At 40.8% G+C, this 15,595-nt stretch overlaps 1 long non-coding RNA gene across 1 annotated transcript; it reads right to left on the bottom strand.

The window, feature by feature from the left end:
* Window positions 1-10,240: 10,240 nt before the first annotated feature.
* LOC118164908 lies at window positions 10,241-12,930 on the bottom strand. The gene is made up of 2 exons (XR_004749730.1): window positions 12,815-12,930; window positions 10,241-11,001 (listed from the first exon to the last, which is right to left on the bottom strand). It is a non-coding gene; the product is annotated as an uncharacterized LOC118164908 (long non-coding RNA).
* Window positions 12,931-15,595: the final 2,665 nt, after the last annotated feature.

The following is a 15,595-nucleotide window of genomic DNA, read 5'->3' as shown; positions in this document are numbered from 1 at the left end:
GCTCTCATAGGCAGGTATCAACATTGCTTTCACAGAAGTTAGAGATAGGAAAGATCTATTAGATTATGCTATTCTCTTGACATGATAATGTGCTCTGTATAGACTTGTATTGAGTTTGCTTTGCCATCGTTTGTCATAAAGTCTCTGCAGACTTGAATTGCCATCATTTTGCCATCAGAATGACATCTTAATATGGTCTCTGCTCCACAGAGTTGCCATGACATTAGCATGAGATCATTAGACTATGCTAAGTCTCATGCAAGAGAGAAAAACATGATGTTATAGAAAATTGCTGTTGGGATTAGATAATTTCATTTCTATTTCTTTCATTGCACTACACAGGTCTTTGGTCATGAAAAAGAGAGATCTTTGAACACTGGGGTAAATGGAAACCTACTGGACACAGCCTGTGGTAATCTGTTCAAAATGTCTTTACTGTTATCACAGACATTAAAAAAAAAAAAAAATGGAAAAAAAAAAACAACACACCTTTTGCTCTGGCACAGGGATCAGATTAAAGTTGGGTGTAAGCCGTCTTAAGTAAAACATTAAAAAGCAAAAACAGTCAGCGACAAACAAATGTTCTTCACATAAAGAAGAAATGGCAGTACATAGAGGCTTAACTAAAGACTTTCCAACTTTGTTGTTGTTGGCAAAAAAATATATATATTTAAAATTTCATTATGCATTCATTTGTATAGCACTGTGCATTCCTAAAGGGCCCAGAGAAACCTGAGCTCTTAACAAGCCACATAGTTCTGAGGTAACATTTTCTCCACTGCTTAATATAACCGTCTTTGGGCTGAAACATGGCTGCTTAACAGGACATAGCAATGCTACACAAAGCTAAGAGGCAGAGAAAAAAATATGCCTAAGGTGTGTGCAGTTAATGCAAAATATTTGTGTTGCTGTGTCTCTGGAATACGCGTGATCTCAAGTCCAGGAAAATGAAAAGGTTAAAAAAGTTACAACCAAAGAAACAACAGGACAGTGCCAAGTGAAAGGTCACAAGACAAATGAAAAACACATCAAATGGCTCACCCACTGACATGCTCTAATAGCAAATTGACCCCCATCAAAATGTGCACCATGAGCACAGTATCAGAAACTCTCCAAAGAATGCATGAAAATGTTGGCTTCCTAAATTAATCAAGTTTTATGGCTTGCTTGGAAATTTTGGTTGGGACTTCTAAATACTAATGTACCACTTCAGCTAATATAATTTCCCCTTGAAAACACACCTTCTTTTCCAGTAATAGGAAGCACGTTTATTGCTGCCACCACCCCAATTTTATGGCACCCTGCATGCTCATGTGTGTTGCCCAATACTAGGAACAATCTTGGCTTAAATTTTATGTCCATTTTACCTTAATCATTTCACTCCACTGTGCAAAGGGGAAAAAGAAAATAAAGGTTTAATGTGAGAAGTGAAGGCAAAAGAACTGTACTTTCTAACAGTGTATGCTGTGCTCATCCAGAGCAATTATTATTGCTCATTACATTTCCATGCAGGAATCATTACATTTGGTATCACAATATGCATTTTTTTATAAGTAAGCTTTAAGCGAATTAGAATACTTAATATGTTTTTTGAACTTTTGCCAGGCGAGGGCTCCCAAGCCGGCTCCTTCTATTTACATTGCAGCATTATCCATTTCCAAATATGAGAAGATTTATCTCTCAGATTCTGTGTAAATTCAGTACACAGATAATTTGTAAAAAGCTTTCTTTTTCAAAATGTTCTGTGGTTTTTCTAATCTCATCTCTTTTCTAATTTCCTAATCATATAACCTTGAAGTCTAGAGACACAGCCTGTGATAATCTGTGTAAACTGTCTTTATTGTTATCACAGACTTTTTTAAAAAAAAAAATACACACTCACACACACATCCAAAGCTGCCTTTTAAGTAATACTTTAGTCACAGTTCAATCAGATCCACATTACTGCTACTCATCAGATAGAAAGTGTTCGCAAGCAGAAGGGGGATATTGACTTTAAAAATTCGCTGGCGAGGCGTACAGAGCCTGCAGGAATGTCAAAACTCCAACCTGCATTTTGATGTTTTTGCCTCAGGTTAGTCTTGACTGACATGCTTGGAGCACTCTTGTTTGTGCTCCGGCATCCATTAACTGTCCTTGACTCAATGTTATACAGGCCTTTACGGTCAGCTCGGTGCCTAATGGCTACAGCAGATTAGATGCCACGAGGTGTAAGAAAAGCATACGCCTCACTTTAAGGGATCACATTGCTTGGTCCCCACTTCATTAGGGGGTATTGTTTGATCCCAAATTAATGAGAGCCTGTTAATTATTATTCTGACAACTGTGCTTCGTGTGGGAGCATGCCAGGCAAGTGGTGGTTTAAAGAAGTAGAGTTTTGCAAAGGAAAACAAAAAGTCAAGGTTGAGATGTCTTTGAGTGGGCTTGGTGTGCACGTAAAGCATTTTGCTCAAGTGTGGATGTGGTTAGGTGTGGAGGAAAGAAAGTCTTAGCTGCACTTTTTTTTTCATCATAAAATGACTTATTTGGAAAAACAGCTGAATGAAGGCTTATCAGTCGAGCATATAGACAGATGTATACATCCGTAATCCTATGCAATGTGCACTGCTGCATGTACCTCTCTTTGACTTTGTCCTTCCCTGGTTTCCACAAAGTTTCTGAAAAATGATCCAATACCCACTTGTGCTTGGGTTCAAGGAAAGTTTCCCTTTCAAAATAGGGTAAAATGGGTGCTAAAGCAGTGTTAACATTAACAATCATTTTAATCATTCTGATGTCACTCACTTTAATATATATAGAGAGAACTCTACAGTAAGTGCTGACAGGTACAAATGTGCCCATAGAAATGTTTTTCTTTAACATCAAGCTCAGATAAGCTTCTGAGGTGCCTAAATTCATTTACTGGTAAGTACTGAGATTAGACAGATGTCTCAATTTAAAAAGGGAGAAGAAAAAATCTCATGTAGATTTGACACTATTTCACCTGTGTTTTTCTGCCAGTCTATATAATGCTATCAGAACATAACCAGAGTTTTGATTTATACACCTCATTTGACATTGACTGGCAGCTCTACAGAGAATGCATGCAAAGAGATGGTAATTTAGAAATATGGAGCGCATATTAGGCCAAATGAAAAAAAAAAAAAATCATTTCATTTTACTTCTTTTGAAATTAAATGGGGGCTAAAACACCAAAACCGAACATCGCTGCGCTGAGGCATTGGGAGCGTGAAGCTGGACAGGGCCCAGGATGTGCAGATGGCCCCTGTCTCTGCAAAAGGCCAAGCAAGGAATATGAAATGCCCTAAATTCTGCAGTGGAAGGGGCCTGACATTTTAATCTGACTTAATAGTTTAGGGCAATCTAGGTTATTAAATTGATCTTTTCCACTTATCTGAGATATTTCACTGAAGAGAGAGGTGCTCCTAGTTGTTCTGTGGCTTGGGGTTTCTCAGCTGTGGTTAACAGGAGGTAATATAGAAAGTGCCCCTTCAGCTCTCCAGATCACCCATGACCATGAAGCTGGCTGCCTAAATTTAGTATCTCTGGTGTGAAAACCCTTTGGCTCGGCAAATACCTTAAGGTTGAAAAGGTCTAGAAAAAGAGGTTCTAGATAGGAGCTTATTTTCTTTTGGCAGTGTCAAAGTTGACTAAAGTCAGCTAGTATTGTTGGTAATAGCTTGGGGCTTTTGAAATTTTGAGATGATTGGAATTAGGAAATGACACGAATATTAAATAAATACATAAAAAAAACTGAGATGAATTTAGAAAGAATCATATGTCACCACATAAGTTGTTAAGATTTTGGTCATAAAATGTCATGAGTTCGCAAAGCTAGCTCTTTTTTTTCACTAGACCATAAGGTTCATTATCTTGGAATGATGATTTCCTTTCAACAAAAATGTTAAAATGGAACTGGAATCCTGCAAGCACAAGGGTGATGTGAAATGATTGCATATTCTTCTCACTTTTTTGTGTCTTGCATTGCTTAAGTCACTTGAAATGCCTTCTGTCTTCTGTTTGTTTTCCTTTGGAGTAAATTTTATTGCTTGTGAATAGTTCTCAGCTGACAGCCCTTGAGATTAAAAGCCTTCTACCCAGCTGTAGAATGAAGGCAACAACAAGAAGTAGCTTAATTTGTGACTTCCCTACAATGTTAAGTTTCTCTCTTCTGCCCTAGTGAGTGGTCAGCTTAGTCTGTGTGGCATTTCCAGGCTTTGGCATTGGCTGCCAACATGACTGAGTGTCAGTAGGCAAGGCAGCCTCCTAGCTGGTGTTAATCTGCCTTGGCATTTAAACCCCCACACCCACCAGCATGCTGGGTGGTGTGAATCACCCAGTTGTGTGTTGAGGCCCAGATGGAAAGCACAGCCCTGCTATCTCCAAACATGTACCATTTTTCACAAAACACACAACTGAACATGGAACTGGTATGAAACTTTGGTGGCTGGTTGTTTTCTACCTAATGTCTTGTGCAGGGTTCAAAGTAAAAGCAGTTGAAATGGATAAGAGTCACTTTTTAGCTTGATAATGAACCCAACGTTTTTTGGGTATTGCTGGAAAACATAATCTAGTAGAGCCAAAGCCAGGCAGCTGCCTGGTCATGCTATCGCACAAGGTAATACGGAGGACCCCTTACACCTTCTGCTGAGCACAGGGATCACAGTGGAAGCTGCAAGAGGAGAAGTAAGTGCTCATTTGACTGCCTTCCTCTACATCTCTTCTTGCTTATGCTTTCAGGCACCAAGTGCACCAGTGCATTAACAAAAATGCACCAGACAGAAACCCAGAGCTGCTTCTGACAAGCTTTGGGGCTAGAGGTAGGTGAGTGTGAGGCCAAGCCATCACCATCTTCCTGTGCTGCTCAGAGCAAGTCCTTCAGTGTCAGTGTTGCAAGTGGACTTGTCCTTGCATGTGTGAATGCAATCCTTTGAGAATGTAAAAAAAAAAAAAAAAAAAAAAAAAATACCGTTCCTGATCTATCCTAAAGACAAATCCCAATGTGCTTTACAAGAACTGCCTATGTTAAGAGTCTCAGTGGCTTGGAGGGAAGATCCATTTCCTGGTGACACATCACCTACTTGAGGCTATCATAGGAGGCAATATGTTAAGCTTTTGGGAACTTCATTTGGATGCAAGTTTTTTTAAATGCATGAAACAACCTCCATGGAGGAGAGCAAGAGGTGTAACACGAGGTCAGGCAGAGTCTTGCTTCATGCACCTTGCCACTGGACAGCCTGCACAGCAGACATTCACAGATACCTTTGGCATTCAATCATACATAGATCCAAGCACTTGTTCAACTTGTTAGGAGACTTTGAGCTTCGTATCTCTGCCTTACAGTGACACATAATAAGTGAACACTGGGACCTGTCAAACCTTGGTCTGTATGTATAAATTCCTGAATAATGTGAACTTTACCTCATTACAGTAGGGAGAGCCAAACCCAGCGCTCTGTTGTTTCATGGCAATCCCTACGGAAACCATGTGAGTGCTGGAAGTGGCGGTGTCCTCGGGGTTACCTCCATGGAGCGTTTGTGTTTTAAGTGGAATTTTTTAGTTCGGAGGCTGGCCTCCTAGGAGGGGCTCTCACTGCTGTGATTTAGTGAAGACCAGGGCACCACGCGCTGATCCCATCTGGCCAAGGGGCAGGAATGCGGCCTGGCCTCTGTTTTGGAGTAGTCAGTTCTCGACATTTGATACGCTGCGGTCGGGTGACAGGAATCGGGATCTCCAGAGCTTTGCGCACGTCCGTCACCATCCTATTTGTTTTGCTGCAGAGTTTCCTGTGGTTTTCGGCTCCGTCGGAGCTGCTGTGATTGCCAGATAAGTGTGTTTGGCCGTGGGTGCGGCTGAGCCAGAGGAGGGTGCCACTACGGAGGTTTTGCTTTGGGATATTTTTAGCTGGAGGAATAAGCACGTGCATGAGGGAGTTTTCCTGATGAACCACACAATTTCAGCACACTGTGGAGTTCACTGTGGAGTGAGATTAGCTGCACGTTGTGGATATGAATAAAAACAAATGATACCTTTAAGTTGGCAGGCACTAACCTTGACCAGGAGCCCAAAGGGTGGCTTAAGTTAATTCTCATACACACAGATGAAAGATGAACTTCTGTAAGCAAATTTTGACAAAGGGGAAGGACAATTGATACATGAAATATAGACAGAGGAAAGATCACAGATGGTAAAAGTAGTTCAGTTTAGCATATTAACACACATGATTTTTAAAGATATGTTTACAGAAGAAAAACTGACTGTCCAAAGATAACTGTTAAAAAAGTTGTCTTCACTTGAGGGATCTTTCTGTGTAGTTACTTTTTGAAGCCATTTGTACCTCAGGGTTTCTGCAACATCACTTGGGAGTAAGTTATGAAATTTAATAGGGCAATGCATGTAAAAATAAATCCTTTTGATTCTGCTGCCTGCTCATTTCATCAGGTTACCTTAGTTCTCAAGTTCTGAGAAATAATAAATAATCATGGTCATCCCCTGGTCACTTTCTTTGTAATTCTTAGGATTTTCTAAACTTACCCATTTTTCAAGACAAAGAGTCTTCATTATTTTCACTCTTCTCCGGTCACACTTTCTCACTCTTTTTCACTTGTGCTGTTGAATATTTTTTATGTTGGAGGAGGAGGAGTGAGCAGAGCTGCACTCAGCTTGAGATGTAGAGACCTTTATTCACTGGCCTATTGTGTTGCCCATGTTCCTCTCACTTCTTTTCTCAATGATTCTTTACATTCTTTTTTTTTCTTTCTGTCACTGAGTACTGAATTGATGTTTTTCAGAGAATGACTCTACAGTATCTATAATGACTCGAAGATCTCTTTCATGAACGGCAATAGTATATTTAGACTTCTTTTTTCCTATCTTCTTTGCTTTACAAATATCAACACTGAATCTCACCTGCCATTTTGTCACCCCATTATTTGTGAGTTTGTGAGTTTCTTCAGCAGTTTTCAGTGTCAGCTTTTGCAGCAGCTCTTGAGTACAATTATATGTCAGAAGGCACTGCTGTTTTGGAGTTCACACCTTTTCCAGATGATTAATGCTTGTACAGAACAGCAGAGTTATCTTAAAACCACATCAGTAACCTCAACTCCTTCATAAAAATGATGGTGACTACTTATTCCTAACCTTTATTTCATATCTGTTGGTCACTTATTAAACCACAATAGGAATTTTTTAGTTTTTTTTTAAGAGTTTATGGTGAGGAATGTTAAAAACAAGATTTCAAAAACCCACTACATAATAACCATCAATTTATCCTAATCCTTGTGTTTGCTGTCTCCTCTAGAAACTCTGGCAGACATGTAGACATAACTGCCCTCTAAAGAACTTACAACTCTTTCCATATATATATATATATTTGAACTCGGTAATTAATCTCATTCCCCAGTATACCTGCAACCAGTCAGGATTCTTGTTGTTCCTTTCCCCAGGACATCTTAGGGCACCTCACAAATTGGGATCACATGTGTGATCCCTACTGCTCCTCAGCCTGATTCCAGACCACAGTCACTCAGTACATCTGTGCTTCAGTTTTCCTCGTCCGTCAAACTTGGTGGTTTTTGCTGTTCAGTTGAGTCATTTCTTTCTGAAATGCCTTGTTTGAAACAGATCCACAGCCTCATTCCTTGTGAAGAAACAGCCACACTCAGTGCTTTTCCTAAAAACAAGTATGGAGCAGACAACGTAGAAAGCAGATTCATACAGATTTCTATATGTTACTTTCTTCCTCCTCTTATTTGTTTGGGAGCAGTTGCATGTAGTCTAATCCCAAGGAAATTTGTCTAAGTGTTGCTGGACTTAACTGAATCCTTGATTAGATGCTAAAACTGTTCCTGGTCTTCTGCATCTCCCAGTTTGCATGAATTACCCAGGCATCTCTGAGGACAAAATTGCAATGCTTCTTTTGTGTGCTTCTAAAACAAACAAACAAACAAACAAACAAGAAAACCACCTAGAAATAGACCTATTAGCCTATAGGCTCTTATGGTATTTCCATTCCCATTAACTTTTACATCACTTTCATTTTACATCACTTTACATGCAGGCACTCCTCCCACAAGATTCCTCTGACAGTGGTAGGTAGTTTTAATCTTGAATCAGAGATTCCATATAATTCTCTAGTTCCTTGTTCCTTTATTTTATTATTATTATTATTATTATTATTATTGGCTTGTTCTGCCAGCACTAGAGACCTTCTGGGCCTATTTTAGTTTTGCACATCTTTCTCTCTCTGGGAATTTAGACAGGGGAATTTGTTGAGGCTATAAAGGTATACATCAGATGTGAGGATTACATCTTTGGTTCCTCAGATGCTCTGACCTCACAGTACTGAGTTCACTTGGCCTGCCAGATACATATCTGAGAATCTGTTGTCAGTGATTTTAAGAAAATACTAATCTCAGTTTTCTCATTTTCAAAATCTGTAAAGGAAATGATAAAACCAAAATTCAGCTCCTGCATGTTCAGTATAAATATACACACTGTTTTCATTATAAATATATTGAAGGTATATATATGAATGAATGTACTAAACATATAGCAGTTGAATTACACATGTAAAGTATGTATTTCTCATATGGATCTATATAGATATATATCTATGTAGATAACATTTTCTCAATCATTTGTCCTAAAGCATTGAAGAGGATTGATCCAACTACACTGACACATTCCCATGTATGTTCTTTCATTCAGATTTTTTTTTGTTTGTTTTTCATGGATAAAACAAAAACTACCTCTCTGTTGTCCTCCACCCTCCATAGGCACTTGCTTCTATTCCTGTGTGCCACAATCACTTTTAATAGACTGACGTGCAGATTTTCACTTGACCCAATATGGTTAACATATTCTGGGTCTCCTCTTCAAAAGCATGTACTGGGGATAGGTCTTTACTTATTTCTTCTTGTGATATCTCCCATTTGTAGTTGGGTAACACATTCATTCATACGACAGTAACCTGGAATGGAGCCTACTTTCTAATATGTTCCAAGTCTGGAACAAATAAATATAAAACATCTCCCCCCCACACACTTCTGCTGGTTAGCATGTGGTAATTAACACTTGTTAAAATGACTAAAATTTAAAATGTGGACATGCTCTGTGAGAAAACCTCAGAGTGATTATACTGTGAGTGTTTCTGTCAGAAGATAACAGGTATTTTTAGCAACCCATCTCACTTTCATATGAGTTTCGTCACATCCCAATCAAAAATAAATAAATAATCAACTTTGGATTCTTTGCAGTCCTATTTTTCCATTGGTCAGGACATCAGCATTTTCACATTCATGAGGATTCCTGATTTGTTGTTTCCATCCCTGTTTTCAGCAAGACTTGATGGCACTAAGCTACTCCAGATTCCTGTGATTGAAAGGTCTGGAAGAGGGTCAATGGGCCACAGCAAGGAGATTGCTTGCCGGATCCCCTGGCATTGCATACAGCTAGTGGGAGGGAGGACACTTCAATGGGGACAGAAGGGATCTGTTGGGTTTTGCAGTGAAGGGATCTGTTGGGTTTAGCAGTGAAGGGATCTGTTGGGTTTTGCAGTGATTTTCATTCTTTTTGAATAGGTGGAAATAACTACCAAGATGCACAAAAGCACAGGTTCTGATCTATGTGAGATTCCCTAAGTCGCTGCTTGTAAGGGGGCATCCATCATCATTAATTTCAGAGTTTAGAAGGCACTGGGAGAAATATCTTCTTCCAGATGAGTTCATTGTATATACCATTATAAAATGGAGGGATCCCATAGAGGGCAGTGAGGTGAGAAGTGCAAAAGCACAGTAGGCTTATGGTCAGAATATTTTGTGTTTATTTACTTGCTTGTGACTGGATGAGGGCAAACCTGGCTGATCAGGTACAGAGGCATTTTTGGTTCTGCAGCTCTGCCCTGGTGGCCAAAGGTGAGCACAGCCCTGTTGGGAAAGACTGCAGAAAAGCAAGGAGAAGCACGGCACAAGTGAGATTTAAACAGATTTTTGACTAGCAAGGCAGCTTTCGAGATTCGGCCTGAATGAGAGCTGCTGTGCTGGGGTGGTGGTGAAATGAGACCAGTAATTATCACTGGCGGTCTTACAAGTGAGGAGCTTATGGTGCTCATGTGATACCAAGTGTTCGTTGTGTGCCGAGCAGTTTTCTGGAAGCCTTGGCTTTGTTTTCCCTTAGCGCTGAGAACAAAAAAGAAACATTGCACGGAAAGTGCAGAATGGATCCAAAAAGAACAATGGGATTGTGCTTGATTTGTTTAATTCTGAAATCAAGGTCACTTAGAAGTACTACAGCTTTTATTTGTTTTATTGTTTTTTTAAGGATTTTTTTTTTGGCAACATCTTTCTTTTCATTTGACGGCCCTGTCATCCCAGAACTGTATACGTTACAGATCCTGCCTGTATTCAAAGCTGTTATTAAGTGGAGTCTTTTAGATTTTAGAGAAATGATAATGGTTCCAAAGATGACAGAAAGTGGCAGCTGGTGACAAAAAACCCCCTTGATAAGACGACAACAGTAAATCAAACTACTGCCACTTTTTCGTTTCATGTTTGTTAATACCACCTCGCCTTTTGAAGTTTAAAGCAAGGTTCAAAAGAGCCAGGTGCTGAATCATAATATTAAAGCAAGTAAGGAGCTCCATGAAAGAGAGGAGATCTGAGAGGGGAAAGCAACAAACACGGCTTTCAACTGCCTTTTGTCGGCCTTTCTGCAGATGTCACCAGTTGTTATCCCCAGCAGAGGCTTCAAGCTTGTAGCAGTGCCTCTGGCTGATTCCAACTCAACGTTTCAAGTGTCAATCAAAAAGGAAGGACGCAGCTTAGGTCCTGGTCATTGTCCTGTGAAAAGAGCCAAGCATTTAACATTGATTTAGCTCCCTCAATATACAAAGATAGAGCCAGCTTTGTGCAGCGAAAGGGCCTTTGGCAAGGTTGCTTGTAGAGCAATTCCATCGCATCCGATGCTCCTTGGTTTAGCTGTCACACTGCAGTGTCTGGAGTCCTATGAAAAGTTATTCAGGAATGAGTGATCAAATTAAAAAGGAATAACATCCTCTCCTAAATAGCAAAGCAAGCTATAGAAAGTGCTCTTAACGTCATTTAGCCCTGAAAAGCATTTTAATAAAAGTATTTTGTGCTTTTAAATGCCATTTAACAAGGAGAATAAGATGTTTCAGGACAAGAGGGGGCCCTTGTGAAACCCATCTCCACTGGCTGAGATAACCAATTGTACCCACAAAGTGCTTTTGGTCAAGTGCTTGCTGTTTTTGCTTTTGAGCCACTTGCATTCACCGCCATCCACATATCGCATTGTTCTTCCATGGGAGTGTCAAGTATAGCCCTAAGTCCAACAACAGCAAAAAAGCCCTGCCTGATTTCCACTGATGCCCCACATGCCTGCTCTCCTGTCCTACCACGTGTCAAATTCCTGTCCGCCTCTCTCTCACAATCTTCTTTAAAACACCAAGGCAATTATTTCATTCTCAGCCGTGGTGTTCCACATCGTTTCTTGCCAGCATTGCTGATGAGGCACGGGAGTCACTTGGCTTTGTGACAGGAATGACCAGTGGGTGGCTGAGCTTGGGCTGCATGGGCAGGGCCCTAGTTGGGACAAGTTCTCATGAATGCTGGAGAAAACACATCATTGCCCTTAAAAAAAACAAGTGAAACTGGGCGAAGCACAAATAAAGAGTGCCTGCTCTTTTAAACAATTGGGATAGGTTTAAATTCTGTACCATTAAATAATGTCAGATTTGTGAAAACAGATTTTTACTGCCTTTTGCTTATAAGCAGGACTCTTCTTTATGAGGTTTTCTGCATCTAAACTATCAAACTCAGCGCAGTAGCAGCCTGCTGAGCCATCCTGCCCAAGTATCACAGTGGCAATAGTCTTGATCCAGCACAATTCCTATGTTTTGATCAGAGGAGGAAAGTAACTTAAAGATGGGGAAAATGTCCCCCTTCTGCCAGATCATTATTGCTACTGTTGTCTGCTTTGCACGATGTTTTCTCCCAGTGTTTTCATCCTCCTCTGTGCAGAAGTACAGGTTAAAAATCCTGGGAAATTCCACAAATAGAACATCTCTGTGATGACAATCACATTTCAGAAACTTTTTTTTACTTTTTTAATGACTAGTTTTCTAGTCAAGCCTTCCTAAGGAAACCCACACCGACTGCGGGTACTTTTCTGCCCAAGGGACCCAGGGGTGTGGGTGTGTGGTGGTGCTCTGCCTGCCCCAGGGCAGGGTGAGCTACTGCTCGCATTCCTGCAGCCCGTTCCGTGCAGTCCTGCTGCCCGCCTTATCTGCAAGTTAGAAATATTCAAATAGAGGCACTGGCAGGAGTGGGTGTATTTTTAAATAGACGTATCATTACAGACACGCTTCTTTCTGTGTTCCTAGAAAGGGTAAGGCATTTCTAACGGCCCCCCTAGCTGGCACTTCACCGGGCAGCTGAAGAGCACAAGACTCACGGAGTTGAGGAAGAGATGTAATTTTGTAGACTCAAATTGGGATTTTTAGAAACAAAATATTTGCTCAAATTTAGCTCATGTGCACCCTACCCCCCTCTTTTTTTTTTTTTTTTTTTTTTTTTTCCACTCTCTTTCTGTTGAATTTGCTCACAGAAAATGTGTGTTAGCTTTAATGGGCCCCATCTTATACTTCGTCAAAAGATCAAGGCAGTGGGAGACATTTGCTTCCCCCAGCCCCCAGCACAGGTGTGTCATGCCTCCCCCAGTGCCGGGAGCACCCCTGCCCACACGCTGGTGGTGGCTCTGCTTTCTCACCCGTGGTGGTGCAGGCACTGCAGCCTACCCGGCACAGCTCCTCTCCTCTCCTGCATCAGGGAAAGCAGGAGGCAGACAGGGACTGCTTGCCCTGTGGTTGTGCTGGGCATCCTGGTGTATTCCACAGGTTTTGGATTTGGGATCAACAAGGTATTGGGAACAGAAATCAGAAATAAGCAAGAAAGCTCAAATTTTGGTTACATGTTTTTACAAGGCAACTAACTGTTCAAACAACTTTTGCCCCTTCGTGGCTCTAAGTGAGCACAGAGTTCCCATGTATGCTACATAGCCTGAAGCTCAAACAGAGTGTGAACTGGACTTGACTTCACGCAGTTCTTGGGAGACACCGGTGATTTTGTATGTGCACAATCTGTGAAGGCTGCTCAGAGACATCTATGCAGGGTCCATGTATCTAAAGCAAACAGAGAACCATCTCTGGGGCAGAAATGCCTGAGAGCCAATTACAGCCATTCAGGCCTGTTCTCTCCAGCTCCCTAAGGAAAGGCAACAGATGCTCCTGCTCCTTCTTCCTGTCCATCTCTGACTTGTCCGCTACTCCAGTCACGGGGGACATTTACTCCTCGTGATTTCTGGTTACAAATCTTGCGTTGCACAGGCATGTGTTAACTGAGAGGCAGAGATCCCACCACAGTTTTCTTTTTTTCTATCTTTTCACAGTTGAAGATCAAGTGCTATGGCTCTGGCATAGTACAGCATTCTGTTTGGGGGCTCGTAAATTGTTTGGAAAAAAGTCCTGAGAATAGGAAATGACACTGAAGTAGAGCAAGAAGTACACCTGTGCATGTGTGTGTGAGAGAGAAACAAGGATGAAAATGAGCTGAGGAAGCTTTATCCTAAATGCTATGAAACTGTGGAATTCAATGAGCTTTTAAAAAAAAAAAAAAAAAAAAAAATTAAGTCTTTTTAGACTAGGTCTGTTTATAGGCCTGCTGATACAAGAAATGCACAATTAAGGTAAGGAGGTAGCTTTACCATTTCTTCACAGTAAGATAATGAGGAGGTAAAATGAAAAAAAAAAAAATGAGGAAAATGTCATCTTAACCTGTTTGGGTCATGGTCACTGAAATGTCTCATTCACAGCTGTGTGGTAGTGCAGATCAGAAATCAGGGCACGGTTATCATCTATGGTCTTGGTGGCCTAATCTTTCCAGGGTGTTTTCCATCCCGGCAGTTCCTGGCTTCCAGTGAGTGCTTCTGGCTGTGCTCTTCTAGAAGAACACCCTTCTTCCTTGTTTTACTGGGCCAAATTCAGTCTTAGTTCAAGCAAGTGCACCTTTCTTGAGGGTGCCGGTGGGGCCTAGTTTGCACAAGGACAAGAGCTGACTGGTCACCGCTGCTGAATGGCTGGTCAAGGCCTGCTAATACACTTGTTAAACCAACTTTTGTTTAGCCATTATTGTCGCTCTGGGAATTAAAAAATCTCCCTGACAGTTTTGCTGCCTTGTTTGCTTCTACCACCACCCCCCTCGCCCCAGGACAAAGCTTTTATTTCATTCCCTACCCACAATAACTCACTTATGCCACTCTGCCTTCTCAACCTGTTCACTCCCAGCCCTCCTGCTCTTCGTGTGGATGTTTTTAAAGATCACATATGTTAGCCATTCATTCTCCTTGGGGGTCAAAGCAAAACAAGTGTCAGGAGAAATTTTCTATGAGCAAGTAGACATAAGTACATCGCAAACCAGTTTCAAAACTTTTTGAACAACAGTGCCACATACCACATCCTTGGAGGTCATGAGATAATGCATTTGCATTCTTTGGTATTGTGAGAGTAATGTTTCTGGCTGCCATTGTGTCCGATGCAAATAATGGCTTCTGGTCACTGCAGGTTAGTAGATGCACACGGCAGACTATATCACATCAACTTTGCTAATGCAGAAACCATTGTACATCTAGATGCTTCTGCCTACACAAAGACTAATTGCCTAAGTGTTTCATTGGAAAAGATGGCACAGTCCTGGGAGTGTCAGAAATGTAGCATTCACAAATCAATTCATTATTTCATTTTATAGAAGGATGTCATTTTTTACTATAATCGCAAAGTATTATCTTGCATAAGTGCCTATTATTACTATTGTTAAGGGCTATGGCACAGACAAATCAAGTTTAATTTGTTTTTGTTTGAGATAGGAGAACTCTGTGTTTGCACTTTTTCTTCATTAGCAAAATCTTAATGTTCGTAGTCCATGGTGAACATTTGCATTCACCTTTCCCATGCAAATACCATCTTTGGTCTAGCAATTTTCGTGCAGCTTAACTGATGTCAGACAACAAAAATCTAAATTACAGGCATTGTCCTCTTCTTCATTTGTCAGGCAAAGGTTTTATGGTCACTCAACATTTTTCAGAGCTGGTGTGACTACAGGAAACATCAGTACATTGTTTTGCAACTATTTTCAGTGACTCTAATGATAATTGCGGCTCAACTATGGATGTCATTTTCAGAGCTACCAGGGATCCACAATCACAGCTTGAATCATCTTTGTAATTAGAAACATAAGCGGTCCAAAATTAATAGCCAAACCTAAGGGGATCCTCTCCTACAGGACTCTTCCGAAAGCTAAGCCCATTTATTCATCATGACTTGTGGCAGAGCTAATTTTCAAAGGAAGGAGTCTCCAACTTCAGACACCTCCTCTAATTTGATATCAGGACCGCCTGGTTTCAGCATTATTGTCCACTTACCATGCTTAAAAACCAAAGTAATCTTTCTGGGACCATCTCTGTTTAATTGCTACACAGCAAAAGCAAAGGAAATACTAAAGCATAGATGTACTTTCACTAAGAA

This window comes from Oxyura jamaicensis, chromosome 3 (assembly GCF_011077185.1).
Source record: "Oxyura jamaicensis isolate SHBP4307 breed ruddy duck chromosome 3, BPBGC_Ojam_1.0, whole genome shotgun sequence".
In the NCBI taxonomy this organism is placed as follows: domain Eukaryota; kingdom Metazoa; phylum Chordata; class Aves; order Anseriformes; family Anatidae; genus Oxyura; species Oxyura jamaicensis.
Note: the sequence above shows the minus strand (reverse complement) of the source record. Positions and strands in the feature narration are given on the sequence as shown.